Source organism: Cetorhinus maximus, chromosome 19, assembly GCF_964194155.1.
Source record: "Cetorhinus maximus chromosome 19, sCetMax3.hap1.1, whole genome shotgun sequence".
Classification (NCBI taxonomy): domain Eukaryota; kingdom Metazoa; phylum Chordata; class Chondrichthyes; order Lamniformes; family Cetorhinidae; genus Cetorhinus; species Cetorhinus maximus.
Window position 1 is genome coordinate 29,134,615 of NC_135897.1, and position 18,488 is coordinate 29,153,102.

Sequence of the window (18,488 nt, forward strand, 5' to 3'; positions counted from 1 at the left end):
AGGAAAAAACTTGGCAGATGGAATATAAGTGTAAAAATGTGAAGTTATGCACTTTGGCAGGAAGAGTAGAGGAACTGAATATTATTTAAATGGAGAAAGACTGCAGAAAGCTGCAGGTCAGAGGGATTTGGGGGTCCTCGTGCATGAATCCCAAAAAGCTAACATACAAGTTCAACAGGTAATAGGGAAGGCAAATGGAATGTTGGCCTTTATTTCAAAGGGAATGGGATATAAAAATAGGACGTAGCAAAAACTAGCCCAGACTAGTCCATAGCAGATGTGAACCCAGTGGTTACAAATAACTAGTTGTCAGTCACTGGAATGCTAATGGATTCACAGAAAATGCGACAGTTAATCGGAAACACTTTGCACCTATTCTAATAGATTGTGAGCCTATGTGACCAAGAACAAGTCTTCTGTCATGAAAGGACAGGGACTAAATGTATAAAAGACATTGTACTGCAGAGTACTAACTTAGATTGGATTGACTAAGACAGGCTGTCCCTGCGTTCACTTCAATAAACGATCAAAAACCTTACCTGAGTCTCTGAGGTGTTTGTCCATTTCACCGCAACATTAAGTGTCCTCTGACTGCCCTTAAGGTGTAGATTTTAAACATTGCAGCTGATTTAGGTTAGCTGGTTTCTTGGATGCAGTCAGATGTAGAAGATGTTGCAATAATTATGAGATCTCGGTTCACTGGTAGGCTTCTGGTAGAGTTGGATTCTTGGGCCGGGCAACATGTTTATTCTAAAAGAGGGAGAGGGAAAGAGAGATCCCCCAGCTTGTTTCCTCTGCTGAAGACTTTCTGGACACAGACTTTCTGGACATTACCTGTGTCAATTGCAACCTCTCTCTATTGGCTGGCAGCCTCGCCTTGAAATACTTCACTCATTGTGTATTTCCAAGAGGTTTTGTGTAGATCAGTCTATGGTAGACATAGGCCTGAATTTTACCTTTGGTGGGCATGCCCGATCGGTGGGCCCGGGAGCGGTCGAGAAACGGACCGTCGGCCGCGATCGGCCCCCGATCGCGATTTCACGCTGGCTGGCTAATTAACGGTGAGCCAGCATTAAACGTGCGCTGAAATGCTCAGCACTGCCAGGGTGGGGGCAGGAAGAGGGCAGGCGATGACGTAGTCATGGGCACGGGTGAGCTCTGTGAGAAAGCTCCCTGAAGGCAGACAGCTGCCTCAGGGAGCTGGAGACCTGAAAAAGCTAAAATAAAGGTTTTAAAAGCTGAAAAAAGTATCCATGAATCATAATCAATTACCTGAAAATGTAGCTAATGAAAATGCTGTCCACAGAAGTTTATTTTTATTTTATTACATCATGGAAATTTCATCCCCTCCTTGGATGAGGCTTGATGAAAAATGCAAAGGCCGCCTGGCCAATTCGCCCGTCCGCCAACCGTAAGGCTGGGCGGGCAACGAAAAATCGGAGTCAATTGCACCGTTAATGGGCTTAATTTCCCTCTTAATTATCAGCGGGTGCGCTTTCAACTTTAGTGCGTGCCCGCCGAGCGAAATATCGCACGAGTGCACAATGACGTCAGGACACTCGCCCGACGTCTTCTCGCGCAATTTTACACCGAATCGGGTCGGGCACACGCCTGCCTGCGGGACACAAAATTCTGCCCATAGCTTCAATACTCAGCCCTTTGCATTTTTAACGTCTCTTGCTGAGACAAGTTTCGACGGGTGTCTGGGTTATAGGAAATGACTCGCTCTGCTTATTCCCCTGAGGGTGATTTGTCTGTTTCCCATCTTCGCCTCGGAATGTACCCTTGCTCTTTTAAGCAGTTTGCTCTGCTTCAGTTCAAATTGAAAAAGTTCCAGTCATTTGAAAGTCGAAAAATCACATGTTCAAAAATAACGGAGCGTAGCCTCATAAACACCTCCCCATCACACAGGGAGGAAATGAGATTCTGGATGTCTGCAATCAGATTCGATTTTCCTGCAACGTGGGTGCTTTTTAGGTGATATGGTTGGAGAAACAAAATCCAATGGAATAGCCTTGCATTCTGAGTTTTGAATTTCTCCGCACAGGTCAAAGGGTTGTGGCTGGTGTAGACTGTGGTCTCTCTGGATCCATTTTGGACATATATCTCAAGGTTTTTGAGAGCCAGTAATAAGCCTAATGTTTCTTTTTCTACTGTGAAATACCATTTCTGATGTTTGTTCAGATTTTTGGAGAAGTACCTATTTGGCCTCTCCGTTCCTGATTCGTCTTCCTGGAGGAAGACAGCCCCTACCCCAAGGTCACGAGCATCAATGGCTACTTTAAATGCTTGGTTAAAGTCTGGAGCTGCTAGCACTGGTCTGTTTATTAAAATAGCTTTCAGCTTCTCGAAAGCTGCCTAGCATTTCTCGGTCCATATTATTTTTGTTTTTTTCCTGTCAGCGGGGAGGCTACAATGCCAAAGTTTGGGATGAGCTTGCAGTAGAACCCACACATGCCGAAAAATCTCATGATTTCCCATTTTGTTGTGGGGATGGGAAACTGCACCACTGCTTGTACCTTTTTACAGCTCTGGGTAGTACTTGTCCCTGACCCACTACGTGTCCTAGGTAGGTTACTTGATCCTTAGCGGGATTGACCCCTCGGCCAGCTGACCGTACTTTCTGGAAGAGGGATTCCAGTTGTTCTAAGGTGTCAGTGTACACCAGGAGGTCATCTAGGTACACTATGCAATTGGATAAGCCTGCCACCGCCCGGTTCATCAGCCTTTGAAAGGTGGCTGGGGCATTTCTGAGTCCAAATGGCATGACTTGACACTGGTATAACCTATCCAGAGTTACGAAGGTGGAGATTTCCTTTACACAGGCAGTCTAGGGAGCCTGCTAGTACCCCTTGGGTAAATCTATCTTTGTAATGTAGGCTGCTTTACCTACCCTATCAATGCAGCCTTCCAGGTGGGGGTCAGCTAAGAGTCAGCCCTGGGTACTGCATTCATCTTTTAGTAGTCAGTGCAAAGCCTTGTGGAGCCATCGGCTTGGGCATGACCACAACTGGTGAGCTCCAGCTACTGCTGCTAGGCTCTAATTAGTAGGTGCTCCAGCATGTAGTTAATCTGCTCCCGAACCTGGGCCAGCTTTTCTGGACCTAGATGATAAGGCCATAAGACATAGGTGCAGAAGTAGGCCATTCGGCCCATCGAGTCTGCTCCGCCATTCAATGAGATCATGGCTGATCTGATAATCCTCACCTCCACTTTCCTATCTTTTCCCCATAGCCCTTGATTCCCTTACTGATTAAAAATCTATCTGTCTCAGCCTTGAATATACTTAATGACCCAGCCTCTACAGCCCCCTGCTTAAAGAATTCCACAGATTGACTACTGTCTGAGAGAAGAAAATTCCTTCTCATCTCTGTTTTAAATGGGTGCCCTCTTACTCTGAGATTATGCCCTCTGGTCCTAGACTCTCCCACAAGGGGAAACAACCTCTCAGCATCTATCCTGTCAAGCCCCCTAAGAATCTTATATGTTTCAATAAGGTCACCTCTCATTTTTCTAAATTCCAATGAGCACAGGCCCAACCTACTCAACCTCTCCTCATAAGAAAATCCCTCCATACTCGAGATCAACCTAATGAACCTTCTCTGGACTGCCTCCAATGTCAACATATATTTCCTTAGATAAGGGGACCAAAATTGTTCACAGTAATCTAGGTGTGGTCTAACTAGTATCTTGTATAGTTTTAGCAAGACTTCCCTATTTTTATATTGCATTCCCTTTGAATTAAAGGCCAACGTTCCATTTGCCTTCCCTACTACCTGCTGAACTTGTATGCTAGCTTTTTGGGATTCATGCACAAGGACTCCCAAATCCCTCTGTGCTGCAGCCTTCTGCAGTCTTTCTCCATTTAACTAATATTCAGCTCCTCTATTCTTTCTGCCAACTTCACATTTTCCCACATTGTATTCCATTTGCCAAGTTTTTTCCCACTCACTTAACCTGCCTATATCCCTCTGTAAACTCCTTGTGTCATCGTTACCACTTGCCTTCCCACCTATTTTTGTGTCATCCACAGACTTGGTGATAGTATATTCACTTCCCTCATCTAAGTCATTAATATATATTGTAAATAATTGAGGCCCCAGCACTGAAACCTGTGGCACTCCACTACTTACAGGTTGCCATCCCAAAAATGCCCCTCTTATCCCAACTCTCTGTCTTCTTTTAGTTAGTCAATCCTCTATCCATGCTAATATACTACCTCCAACACCATGGGCTCTTATCTTACTAAGTAGCCTTATGTGCGGTACATTATCGAATGCCTTTTGGAAATCCAAATATGTTACATCTACTGGTTCCCCTTTATCTATCCTGTTTGTTACCTCCTCAAGGAATTCTAATAAATTTGTTAGGCATGATTTCCCCTTCATGAAGCCATGCTGACTCTGCTTCATTAGTTTATGTATTTCTAAATGCTCTTCTATTACATCCTTTATAATAGACTTCAACATTTTCCCAATGACAGATGTTAAGCTAACTGGCCTATAGTTAGCTGTTTTTGTCTCCCTTTTTGAATAAGGGTGTTACACTGGCCATTCTCCAATCTGCTGGGACTCCTCCAGAATCTTAGGATTCTTGGAAGATTACTACCAGTGCATCCACTATCTCTGTAGCTACTTCCTTTAATATCCTAGGATGCAACCCATCAGGTCCAGGGGACTTATCGGTCCTTAGACCCATTAGTTTCCCTAGTACATTTTCTTTAGTGATAGTTATTGTATTTATTTCCTCACCCCCTTTTGCCCCTTGATTATTTAGTATTTTTGGGATGCTATTAGTATCTTCTCTGGTGAAAATTGTAGCAAAGTATTTATTAAGGACGTTGCCTTATGAGAGGGGTCTCTCCCACATCCATATCATGTACAGTAGGGGTGGGGAACCTTTTTTTTTAAATTAAGGACCACTCCCACGTAAAAATCAACTTAATTTATATCTTTTAGAGAGAATACAGAAACGTTCAAATCACCCATTGATTTAATTTGATGGCTAAGTTTGCTTTTCCTTACTGAGCCTTGTTAAGTCTGCTGGCACTGATGATGTTGCTACTTGCAACTGGCTTTCCAAATTCATGTCTGTTAATCTGGCACGCAATTGGTTCTTGGCGAGAGAAAGTTTTGAGAAAAACTGCTCACAGAAGTTCCAAACAGCGATGCAATTTCAGCGCGTGTCTCCTCAAGTTTGGAAATTCATCGGCGCTTACACGAGTCTGTAGAATTCCAGCAGAGGCAGGTTATCGCATTTAGCTGTAAGTTCAATGTTGCTTTGTAATGATGTAACTTCATGTTGAAGGTCTTCAGGTGCATCAACTGCTTCAATGTTGAGCAGTGTGGCAAAAATTCCAGTTCCTTCACTCTTAGGTATTGAAATCGCTCACAAAATTTCTGAATTTTTACACTACCTGGTGTACTCAACTGTTGTTGCAGGTTTTTGTTTCTGAAGGTTAGGAAAATGCACCGTGTTGCCCTTTTCCAGTTTCATTTGTCACAGCTTTAATTTAGCTTCAAATGGATTTCACATTTCAAAGAAAGGAAGTAAGAAGCTGGTTAGGCTCTTGCAATTTGACGTTGAGCTCAGACAGGTACTGAGTAATATTGACCATGAAAGCCAAGTCACACAGCCACTTGTTGTCACTCAGCTCGGCCTCAGGAGTTCCCTTCATCTCCATGAAAAGTTTCACTTCGTTCCTCAGTTCAGAAAGCCCATCAGCATACTCCCCCGGCTCAGCCATTGCACTTCACAGGAGTGAACTAAATTGCCGTACTCTGATTCAAGGTCTTTCAATAACTCCTTAAACTGGTTGCTGTTTAACCCTCTAGTAATGAAGCTAAATCACTAAATAGCCCAAAAAAGCCCAGAATAACAGGCTTCTGTGTCTCAAGCACAACACTCCTGAAATTCTGCTCAACTCTTTGCTTGCTTTCCTTTCCTATTCTCTCTCTCTGTCTCTCTCTCTCTCTCTCTCTTTTTCCACTCTGTCTGTCTCTCTCTCTCTGCTTTCCCATGCTGTCCGTCTCTCTCTCTCCTTTCCCACTCTGTCTCTCTCTCTCTCTCTCCTTTCCCACTCTGTCTGTCTGTCTCTCTGGCTTTCCTTTCCCACTTTATCTTTGTTTCTCTCCCCCCTCTCCTTTCCCACTCTGTCCTGGGTGTCCTGCTCCATTTCTTCCTTGTCCTGGGTTACTCACACTTCACTACCCAACCGGCAGCTTTCCGTCTCTGCCCTACCCTCCTGCACCCAGATTTCGGGCCTCATTCTCTCCCCACAGCCTGGGCCTCTGGTGACTGCAGCCAAGGCTCAGGCATCAGAACATGCGGATGGTCTGGCCCATAGTGCAGCAAGCGGTGGGGTTGGCGGGGGCCGGGTGGTGGGGGGGGGGGGTTGGGGCGGGGTTGCAGTGGGGGGGCAAGCCCAGTTTTCAAATCTCCCTGCGGGCCAGATGAAAAAGTTCAACGGGCCAGGTCTTGCCCCCGGGCCGGGGGTTCCACACCCCTCATGTAGCGCTAAAGTGGTGCAACCTGGCTCATCTCTGCAGTTGCTTCTAAATGCAGTGAACGGCCTTGTCCCCTTGCTGTTCTGCATTTAGGCGGGTGAATATGCTGTCTCATTTTGCTAGAATTTCTGTGTTTGCTAGCTGGACAATAGGGGGTTCAATGTGGGCCCCAGAAGGGAAAAACAGTAAAAACTATGAAGTAAGAATACTGGACTGAACTGGTCTTGTATACCTTAAAATGGAACACCAGTAAAACTGGGAAATAAGAGTACTGGCCTGAACTGTTTTTTCCTACTGGGGCCTCATTTACATCTCCCTCCAATTCATCATCACTACTCCTCGCATCCTCTAGGTCTGTTGTTATTGGATAGACCATTACCTGCTTGTCCTCTTCTCGGCTGTGACATTGTTTCATCATGTTGACACGACACAGCCTTTGCTTTCTCCTGCGATCTGGGGTGTCCGTTAGGTAGTTTACCTCCCCAAGCTTCTTTGCTACTCTACGGACCACTGAACTGGGCTTTCAGGGGCTCACCCAGTATTGGTAGCAGCATTAGCACATAGTCTCCTGGCTGAAAGGTTCGGGGCTCTGGCATGTTTGTCTGTATTTTTTCTCATAGCTGTTTGGGAGATTTTAAAGTGTTCTGGAGCCACATCACAAGCTCTCATGAGTTGTTCATGGAACACGTTTACATAGTCCAACATGCAGACTTCCTCCTTCTGTTCTGAAAATCTCTCCTTGATTAATTTCAGAGGGCCTCTCACATGGTGTCCGTAAGCCAATTAAAATGGAGTAAAACTGGTGGACTCATTGGGTGAGTCTCTGGCAGCGAACAGAAGAAAACCTAGTCCTTTATTCCAGTCATGGGGATACTTGTGGCAGTATGTCCTGATCAGTGTTTTTAAGGTCTGGTGGTACCGTTCTGGCGCCCCCTGTGACTGCGGGTGACATGCTTAGGATTTCAGCGGGTGTTATGACACAGCAGTTTGTAAAGGCTGAGTTATTTAAAATCTCAGAGGGAAATTTTAAACAACTGTCATAACCTATTTTTCAATTGGTGTGTTTTGAGATGCAGCTCTAAATTCAGGAATAAGACAACCAGTTCTTGAGAGGTATTTATATTAAACTAAATGAAACATTTATTATTTTACAACAAATTAAACATGTACTCATGGCTACAAATTACTACTATCATAACTCTTTGACAAATTCCCAAACTAATTTCCACTAAGGCAACAACAACCCATAGACTTTAAGCAGACACCAGGTAAAGCAGTTTCACCTTACAAATTCAAAATGAGGTTCCTTTCACTTTTGTTCCTTTGCAGATAGTTGTAGGCATACATCTGCTTTGCTGTTACATGCCTCTGCCCTGCAAACACAAACTCCCCTCAGGTTATACTCAGCACTTCTCCTCGAATATAAATTCTCATTGTATCACGATGCCCTTTGAACTCCACCTCTTCTAACAACAAAACCCCTTTCATAGTACCAATTTTATTAGTAATATAAACATATTGCTTGGTGTCTCCTAGCTAAGTGCAAGATTTCACCTCCAATCTTTGAATGCTCTATTCAACAAAATGCAAATGTCCTCTACCTCTGTGTTTACATCTCAAAACTACTCTACGTCAAAGCACCCAGGCTAGCTGCCGTTAATCCAATTAAAACACACAGACACACCCACACTAAATCTCTATTTAAAAAAAATAATTTCCAATAACATTATATACATTAATATCTTCATAACAGCAGGGTCATGCCCAGGTTAGTCATGATTTCTTGGAATATGCGGGACATGAAATTTGAGCCCTGACCTGACTGGATCTCGGTGGGCAGTCCATACAGGGTAAATAATTGTGTTAATTCACCCACTATTATTTTGACAGATATGGTTCTCAGGGGGACAGCCTCTGGGAAGTGGGTAGCCACGTCAATGATGGTAAGGATATATGCAGCCCCCTTTTCTCTTGCGCAGGAGCCCCACACAGTCCACTGACACCTTGCTGAATTGTTCCCCAAAAGCCAGCAGGGGAACCATAGGTACAGGTTTTATTGAGGCTGGGGTTTCCCCACAGTCTGGCAGGTATGGGGAAATGCTGGCTGAGGCGGGCTTGGGTTTTTTGTACACCAACATGCCCAGCCGTCAGAGTTCCATGTACTAGTTGTAATATTTCTCCAGGGTACCTTGATGGTGCCATTGCCTGGTGCATCACTGTCCACTCCTCATTTGCAAGTCTGTGAAGGGGGTCTCCACTTCCTCATCAGCACTTCATTTTTAATGAGAAGCAGGGACTGCTTCTGCCTCAGCCTCAGTTTGGGCAGTCGGAGATTTAACAACGGGTCGGCTTGCTGAGTACAACCAAGGAAGGCCTACTTCTTACCTCATTAGGATTCTCTAGACTCCCAATAAAGATTTCAGATAACCAGACCATAGGGTCTTCTGTCTGCTGTGCCACATCAGCTTCCTTTGATGGAGTTTGTATGGCCATTGGCCGGGTTACCACACTGTCAGAAAAAATGCCAGGCACATTCTCCTGCAGCTGTTCTGTCTATATGACCTTAGTCAGCTTCTCTGAGACCAACTGGGGATGCTATTACTTTTGATCCTGCCAGGTCATTGCCGAGGAGCAGGTTGACCCCATCTACAGGCAAACTGGGGACGACTCCCATGGTCACTGGTCCTGACATAAGGTTGCACTCCAGGTGCACCCAGCAGCATTCATGTGCACCATGGAGGTCATTTTGGAATCTTAAGCAGCTTCGTAGTGTCCAAGGAACAGAACTACTTGAGCCCAATATTTCCCCCTCTGCCGCTGTGACCGCATTGCTTTTGGCAAATAGGTAGTTCTGTTTTGTGTTCAGCTCAGGTGTAATAAAACAATGTTTAGTGCATCTAATTTTAAGTTCATGAGTTGCACTTTATAAGGTTGTGGCAGTGGGAAGATCACGCAGAGGGGGGATCATGCAACCTGCTGACCTGATGCCAATTTCTGTGAAATTCCAGCCTTCAAGCCTGACCCCGCAAGACCAGCAGACCTTGAGGTGAGTTTGTGAATGTGTGCTAAATTGTAAAAACAAAATATTGCAAATGCTGGAAATCTGCAATAGAACCGAAATGCTGGAAATACTCGGCAGATCAGGTAATATCTATAGAGAAAGAAACGGAGTTAATGGTTCAGGACTGTGACCTTTCAGCCTGTGCAGATGTGAACCATTACTGTTTTTCTCTCCATTGATGCTGTCTAATCTGTGGAATATTTCCAGCATTTTCTATTTTTTATATGCTTAGTTGTGATTCATTCAGTACTGTGGATCCTTGTGCAGTGTGAGTAAGATGAGAACTTCCCATCTCATTTCACATCATTACTTGGAGCTCAATTCAACCCCAAGGACAGAGAGCGGGAATAAACAGAATGCTGGCCATCGTAAACAAAGTTAGGCTTTTGGAGTTGTGTTTGGAAAGTTACAATGAAAGGTCTGGATAGCAAATTTTATTTTGGTGCTTGAGGGATTAGTATACCTTGTGTATGTTCTGAATAAATGCTACAAAATATAATTTATGGACAAACAACAATTAATCTTGAATGTTTTTCGGAGAATTGCTGTTGGGTCTTCATGTGTAGGCCTTGTGACTGTGCGGTTGATAAGAATGACTGAGGAGGGTGGTGTGAATAATTCTTGTAGCTGAATTGGATTTATGAGTTATTTATGTGTGATTGTTGTTTGGGGGCAGCTGTTACTGTGTTATGTTAAGTTTGGTTTTGTCTCTGATTTCTGTCTTTCCTGTTGGATTTACAAGCAATGGTTTTAATTGTTCTGAAGCATTTGTAGCTGTTGTATAGAAGCAGTAAAACTGATTAGATTGTAAATAAGTCTTCCTGTGCAGTCTAGTTTTGACCTCTGGGCACAAAGAGTCAAGAATAGACTGGCTCCTCTTGAAACTAAGCACCACTACAAGATAAATATTAAGGTCCACACTCAGTGTCTGAAAAAACTCTTCTTCATACATTAACAGCATCATATAAATGCAAGTAGTTGTTGTTGGGGAAGTCTGCCTCTCTTTTCTCCACAGTTTAAGCATCCTTACGCTTCAGTCAAATGTCCATATAGGAGGGAAGATAAGCTATGGAGCTGTTTCCAGTCTTTGACTTGAAGAAGTCAGCGGGAATGGCTTAGGGAAGTGGCTGTGAATTGCTCCCCCGTTTCATGTTGGCTATGATTGGAAAATTTTCAGATGTGGGAATTGTAGGTATGAAATCATGATCTACATCCCACCTGTTACATGTTGGGGTCTATTCGTGCTCCGATACATTGTCATTTCACTTATGGGATTGACCGGGTTTTTGGCTCTCATGGGTAGGGAAGCTTGAAGTTGTGCCTCAAATCGCTGGTTTTAGCTTGAGTTGTGTTTAAAGAGGCCCAGTCTTCGTGGAAGTGTTTGTTTGGTCAGCCCCAGAAGGGATAACAGTAAAAACTGGGAAATAAGAATACTGGTCTGAACTGGTCTTGTATACCTTAAAATGGAACACCAGTAAAACTGAGAAATAAGAGTATTGGTCCAAACTGTTTTTTTTCCTTCTGAGACTCTTTTTGGGTAAGTCGGGAAGTGAAACAGGGAAGAGTTGTGCATATAATTTCTGTCAATTCTCTGCTTTGTTGCATCAGGTTAGCTGTTGAGCTTTCTCCCACAGCTTCCAACCTGATAGTCGCCCAACCTCGGACGGCCTGCTTCTACCTCCTATCCAAAATCCACAAACAGGACTGTCCCGGCAGACCGATCATGTCAGCCTGTTCCTGCCCCATGGAACTCATTTCTCGTTATCTTGACTCCCTTCTCTCTCCCCTTGTCCAGTCCCTTCCCACCTACATCCATGATTCCTCTGACACCTTACGTCACATCAACAATTTCCAGTTCCCTGGCCCCAACCGCTTCCTCTTCACCATGGATGCCCAATCCCTCTACACCTCCATCCCCCACCAGGATGGTCTGAGGGCCCTTAGCTTCTTCCTTGAACAGAGGCCCCAACAATCCCCATCCACCACTACTCTCCTCCATCTGGCTGAACTTGTTCTCTCACTGAACAATTTCTCCTTAAACTCCTCTCACTTCTTCCAAATAAAAGGTGTGGCTATGGGTACCCGCATGGGCCCCAGCTATGCCTGTCTCTTTATGGGGTATGTGGAACATTCCTTGTTCCAGTCCTACTCCGGCCCCCTCCCACAACTCTTTCTCCGGTACATCGGTGATTACTTTGGTGCTGCTTCATGCTCTCGTCTGGACCTGGAAAAATTTATTAATTTTGCTTCCAATCTCCACCCCTCCATCATTTTCACATGGTCCATCTCTGACACTTCCCTTCCCTTCCTTGACCTCTCTGTCTCAATTTCTGATGATAGACTGTCCACCAATATCCATTACAAGCCTACCGACTCCCACAGCTACCTCGACTACAGCTCCTCACACCCTGCTTCCTGTAAGAACTCCATCCCATTCTCTCAGTTCCTTCGCCTCCGTCACATCTGTTCTGATGACGCTACCTTCAAAAACAGTTCCTCTGACATGTCCTCCTTCTTCCTTAACCGAGGTTTTCCACCCACGGTCATTGACAGGGCCCTCAACCGTGTCCGGCCCATCTCCCGCGCATCCGCCCTCACGCCTTCTCCTCCCTCCAAGAAACATGATAGGGTCTCCCTTGTCCTCACTTATCACCCCACCAGCCTCCGCATTCAAAGGATCATCCTCCGCCATTTCCGCCAACTCCAGCATGATGCCACCACCAAACACATCTTCCATTCACCCCCCCTGGTGGCATTCCGTAGGGATCGTTCCCTCCGGGACACCCTGGTCCACTCCTCCATCACCCCCTACTCCTCAACCCCCACCTATAGCACCTCCCCATGCCCATGCAGAAGATGCAATACCTGCCCCTTCACTTCCTCTCTCCTCACCGTCCAAGGGCCCAAACACTCCTTTCAAGTGAAGCAGCATTGCACTTGCATTTCCCCTAACTTAGTCTACTGCATTCGTTGCTCCCAATGCGGTCTCCTCTACATTGGAGAAACCAAACGCAAACTGGGCGACCGCTTTGCAGAACACCTGCGGTCTGTCTGCAAGAAAGACCCAAACCTCCCTGTCGTTTGCCATTTTAACACTCCACCCTGCTCTCTTGCCCACATGTCTGTCCTTGGCTTGCTGCATTGTTCCAGTGAAGCCCAATGCAAACTGGAGGAACAGCCCCTCATCTTCCGACTAGGCACTTTACAGCCTTCCGGGCTGAATATTGAATTCAACAACTCTAGATCTTAAACTCCCTCCCCCCATCCCCACCCCGTTTCTTCCCCCTCCCTTTTGTTTTTTTCAATAATTTATATAGATTTTTCTTTTCCCACCTATTTCCATTATTTTAAAATCTACAACTAATACCTTGTCAGTCTTTCCACCCCACCCCCACTAGAGCTGTACCCTGAGTGTCCTGCCATCCATTCTTAATTAGCACATTTTCTTAGATAATATCACCACCTTCAACACCTCTTTGATCCTTTTGTCTGTGACATCTTTTGATTATCTGCTCCTATCACTGCTTGCTTGTCCCTACAACCACCCCCCCTTCAACTTCTCTTCCCCCCACCCCCCCATCTTAAACCAGCTTATATTTCACCCCTCTCCTAACTATACTCAGTTCTGCTGAAGGGTCATGAGGACTCGAAACGTCAACTCTTTTCTTCTCCACCGATGCTGCCAGACCTGCTGAGTTTTTCCAGGTAATTCTGTTTTTGTTTTGGATTTCCAGCATCCGCAGTAGTTTTTTGTTTTTATAGCTGTTGAAAACATTGGGGTTTTTTTTGCAGTAAAGATAACATTGAAGTTAACAGCACTCAAGTTGTTATTGAGGAAATCAGCCAGCAACTTCCGGTGTCCCACACATGTGCAGTTAAACCACATAAATCAGAAGTTGTTGTCTGAGTTTCCCTCCATAGAAGCTTTGTTATAACAGGATCTTACATACAGAGTCACCACTGAAATACATGGAACAGTGTGAAGTTAGGGTACTTACATGACATGTGCACACTAAGCTCACTAGAAAACATTAAGAACGAAAGAGCACAGCAATCTCCCTGAGGCAGCTCCGTGCTTTTTAAGCTCACAATGGCTGCCAGCACACCATCCTCCCACTCCCCCAACCATGTTCTGACAGGTTCACCAGCCCCTGGAGTCGTTCCAATAGCCAAAGTGACCTTTACACTTTTCCCTCGGAGTTGGTCACCCTGAATTAAATATTCTAATTTACGCTTCTTGATTTAGACTCTGCATGCCTCAGCAAGGATTCTTTCTTCAATCTAATTGGTAGAGGAGACACAGCATTCCTTGCCCTGTTCGCACAGATTTTTAATATCCACAATATCCAATGAAAAGCTCTCAGGAAGCCTGTGGGCAAGTGTAAGTATAATGAATGGATAGCGCCACTCATTCACTGCTCAGTTGTGAACCTATAATAGTCCACACAGGAACTCCAGAGCTTGTAGAGCTAGACAGTTTCAATCTGAGTTAGAATTGATCATGATCCAAGAGGAGAAAAGACAATGTCTCTATACTGCTACACTCCATGGGGAATAAATTCTTATTGCTTTACACTACATTGGTTCATTCTCTTTGGTCACACTGGGGGATACATTGCATCAAGTAATGTCCAATTTTTAGGTACTATGTGGCCAAATAATGATTTAAAATGAGGTCCAAGATGTGCTGCCCAATTCTGATGGGAGGTGGTGCAGGGTTTCATCTTGAAAATTGGGTTTGTGTGCATGTGCCTAATGACAACTACCAACTTGCAAAGCAGTAAGATTGTGATATAAACCAATGTGGAATGTTGATTTAACATCAGTTTTCCCCTTTTCAAATTCCACACTCCAACCAACACCCTCTCTTAGCCTTGTACAGCTAGACATGAAATTAAATGAAATGAACAACCTCCCATCAGTGCTATTTAAAGGGATTGTGAATTACTTACAGGGAAGTTAATGAATTATTTCTTTTGACTGCTGAGACAATTGTGCATGTTTTTGAAGTTTTCATTACTTGGCTAAAATTTCGCTACACTATGGGCAGAATATTGCCATCAGCATGCGGGGGCGAGCCTGACACACCGATGCATAAAATGACGCGAGATGACATCGGGCGTGCGTCCTGATGTCATCGTGCGTCATTTCGATATTAAGTTCAGCGGGCGGCGCCGGAGGTGGCTGTGCGCCCACCAAACTGTCAGCGATCTATTAAGGCCATTGAAAAAATAATTTACCTTATTAACAATGATGCCCGTCCAACCTTAAGGTTGGTGGGCAGGCGAAGAGCCCGAGCGGCCTTCACGTTTTTCAGGAAACCTCATCCACGACCGGAATGAGGTTTCCTGAAGATTTTATAAAATAATTAAATAAGTTTTGTTAACTTCACAAACATGACCCCAGCTCATGTAAGATTTTCACATGAGGGGACATGTTTAAATAATTTTTTACTCTATTTTTATAAATGTTTTATTATCTACTTAATTTCCCTGAGGCAGCTCCGTGCCTCAGGGAGATTGCTGTGCTCTTTCACGCAGGCCCCGACTCTCCCTCCTCCCCCCCACCCGCACAGGAAGCGCTGAGCGCTACCGACCTCACATTACGCTAGGTGGGCGTTAATTGGCTCCGCACCCACCCGTGCCCGCTCCTGAACAGCCCACCCACCATAGGAAAAATTCACCCCTATGTGGAGTGGCCTGGCTGGTGTTGAAGTATTTTTTTGGTCATTTAGAATCTTGTCCTGAAACAAGTTGCTTACAGCCACGGGTGGCCTGCTAAAGCTTCCTCTTAGAATTCAACCTGATTAGGAGAATGAAGAGAGGTCATGCAGGGCAGGACAAACTGCTAAAAGAGGGAGGATGGGGAAGAGCTCTCAGCAGGAGGACATATTATCAAGCAAAACATTTGCTCTGGAGTATTCAGCTGAGTGGGTGCCAAGATTTGTGGCAACAAACTAAAAATGCTGCACAACTTGGCCCTTTCCACCACCTGGAGGAGGAAATGCAACAGAAAGTGAAAGAATTGGAATAGGAAGAGAAAGGGAGGCTACAAACTAGACAGCCCCTTTCTGTTCTACTAGATCAAACTGTTCATGAGCAGTACCATTAACCTCAACAACACTTCCCCATTCAGCAACAGTTCCAAGCTCCTTACCTTTCTTCTATCATTAACCATCGTATCAGCCTCTTTCCACAATACAAAAATTAAACAACCAGAAATTCCACATTTGCAATTTTATAAATTCATTCTTTGCATAATCAGCTTTGTATCATTCCTTTAATGCCTGTCTTACATGTGTCTGTTCGTCATAGTGCTCTGAGGAGGTGTTTCATCATTGGTTGCAACTTGGCTGCTGACCTTCCATTGAGGAGACTGTAGATTACTGTGGCAGGCAACATCAAGTATCTCTGGGCCTCAAGGACCCAGCTTCAGACTGCTCCAGCCTGGCTACAGCAGTCTGCAAGACAGACAACAGCAAAAGCACTTGTGGAATGGCAGGTGTTGGAGCAGGACAACAGTTTGTGCTCCATGGCAGTGCCTCAACAGTTCCTCTGATCTGTTGAAAAACAGATTGATGGACCACTGTGAGGCCCTGGAAGTTCCTTTGAACACTGGTAACTAGAGCCTTGATGGTGTTTACAATGCAGCAGCCTAAGCTTCCTCTGCAACACTAGACCTTTGATGGAAGCTGTTTGTGCTGCAATGGAAGCTGTGACAACACTGGATGCTGCATCTTGCTGGGTTCCACAAGTGTGCTGTTGGAGGTGACTACCCATTCTATGTTGGGTAGGATGGACTGCTAGCTCTGTGAAAAGCCCTGTGTCAAGTTGATGCTTGACTCATCCATGTTCCTTCACATTGAAAGTAGCTTTTCTGCAAGGTTCCCAGGGCCCCAAACATTTGGTTGTGTACACCCATCAGCTGTCTCCTGTATAAAAGCGGAATACAGCACTGCAATTGCTGAAATGAAGTCAGATATTCAGCAGGTCTCACAGCAACTGCGGAGAGAGTAACAGAGTTAACATTACAGGCCAATGACCTTTTTCATCAGGGTTTAAAACATGCAGGTTCGCTTGTCCTCCTGCACTTCTTTGCTGCTGCTGGCTGTTTGAACCACTTTCTCCTGCATGAAAGCAGGAAGTAAATTAATGAGTGCTATGTTAATATGTTTGGGTGATGTGGCTGTCATGATTGAATAGATCCCGGTGTGGTGAGTGGTCCCAGGTTTGCACCAATGCTAAGTGTATACGAGTGAGGTAAAGCATATGAATTGAACAGTTGAGTATTGCCAGAAATTGTTAGTAGACGGGTGAGGGAGGTGTAATAATTGAGCAACGGATGAGGCTAGTTGGGCACTTGGTAGCATATACTATTTGAAAATTGATCTCATTCGCCTTGCCAGATTGTTAAACGTCCTCCTGAACTGCACCCATGTTCTTGGAGCTACATTCCTGGCGTTGACCTCCACCGCGGCTTTATCCCAATGTCTCTTCAGAACTTCCTGCCCCATGGCAGATATAAGATATCTCCCCTGCTCTCCATGTCTGGCACCAAGGCCTCTGCTCCATTGTCTGAAAGCCTTGGTGTCCGGTCTCTTATGTGGTCAGCCACTCCTCAAAGGATCACGGCGCAGATTGACTTTTCAAAGGATTCCCACTACTTCTTACAGCCACAACGTACTGCCCTCTTATGTAGCACTAGTCACTCATGATATCAGGGCCTAAGCTGATACATGCAGTCAATGAAATGTGCTGATAGTGCGGATTGCACAGCACGCTCATATAAAACAGCAGGCAGTAACAAAATTGCCTGCAATGCAATGAACGGCATTACTCACGTAACTTTTGCTCTTACTAAAAATGTAGAAATAGTACATTTTTTTAAGAATGATTCAGTGTAGACTTTGTGGATTTCTTTTTCTGTTGCTGCTTATTGTCCATGGAGAAGGAGATTAAATTGTTTGCTCAAGCAAACAGGGAGTCATTTGCTTTATATATCTATGTACATGTTGATAGGTTCACACTCTTTCTGTCCTCAGTTGAAGGCAAAATGTATCTTGAAGCATAAAAATTCAGGGTCATTGTTAGTGCTGCATCTGTGGAGAAAATTGGCTCTAAGTTTGGTCAGGGCATATTGGTATAAATGTGTCAAATGTGTCCCTGTAAGTCAGACTTTGCACACATTGCTGTTTTGACAAATCTTACGTGAGCAAATCTGAGCATTGATTTTATTTTTTTCGCCAAGGCGGAGGGCTCCTGTTTCACCTGGCCCCACCAAAATGGAAATTAAGCATTTTCCTGCCCCTTTTATGAAGGATTTCCAGCTGTCTCTTGGGGCACTTTTATGGAACACATGCTAGGCCACTCACAGCCAGCAACAATCAGCAAAAATGCAGATTAGTTTTATTTTCTTTGTAGATTCTGTTTGGGGGGTGGGGTGCTGGCAGGTGGGTGTGGAGTGCCTTTGGCGCAGCCTTACATGTCAGCAATCCCTGAATGGTCCTTCTCATCTTCCTCTAAAAAGCCTATTTTGAAAAAAATGTGCAAACTATCTGAAGCCATTGGCAAAAGACAAAGCCTATATCAATGTTATGGCACAGCGGATGGTAAATGTTAAGCTGCTCAAATCCTAGAGGGAAACTTGAAACAGCTTCCACAACTATTTTGCAATTTGTATTTTTATTTTGAGATGCGTGCCTTGAATTCAGCAATAATAAGTCCACCAAGTCTTAGAGGTTTTTAACAAAACTAAATTAAACATTTATTAATAAAAGAAATAATTTTAAGCACATATACATGTCTACAAATTACTACTATGATAACTCCTAAATCACTTTATTAATCTATCTCCCAGTTACATCTCCATTAGGGCAACGGTAAAACAACAAAGATTTCAACAGACCCAGGCAAATACCCTGG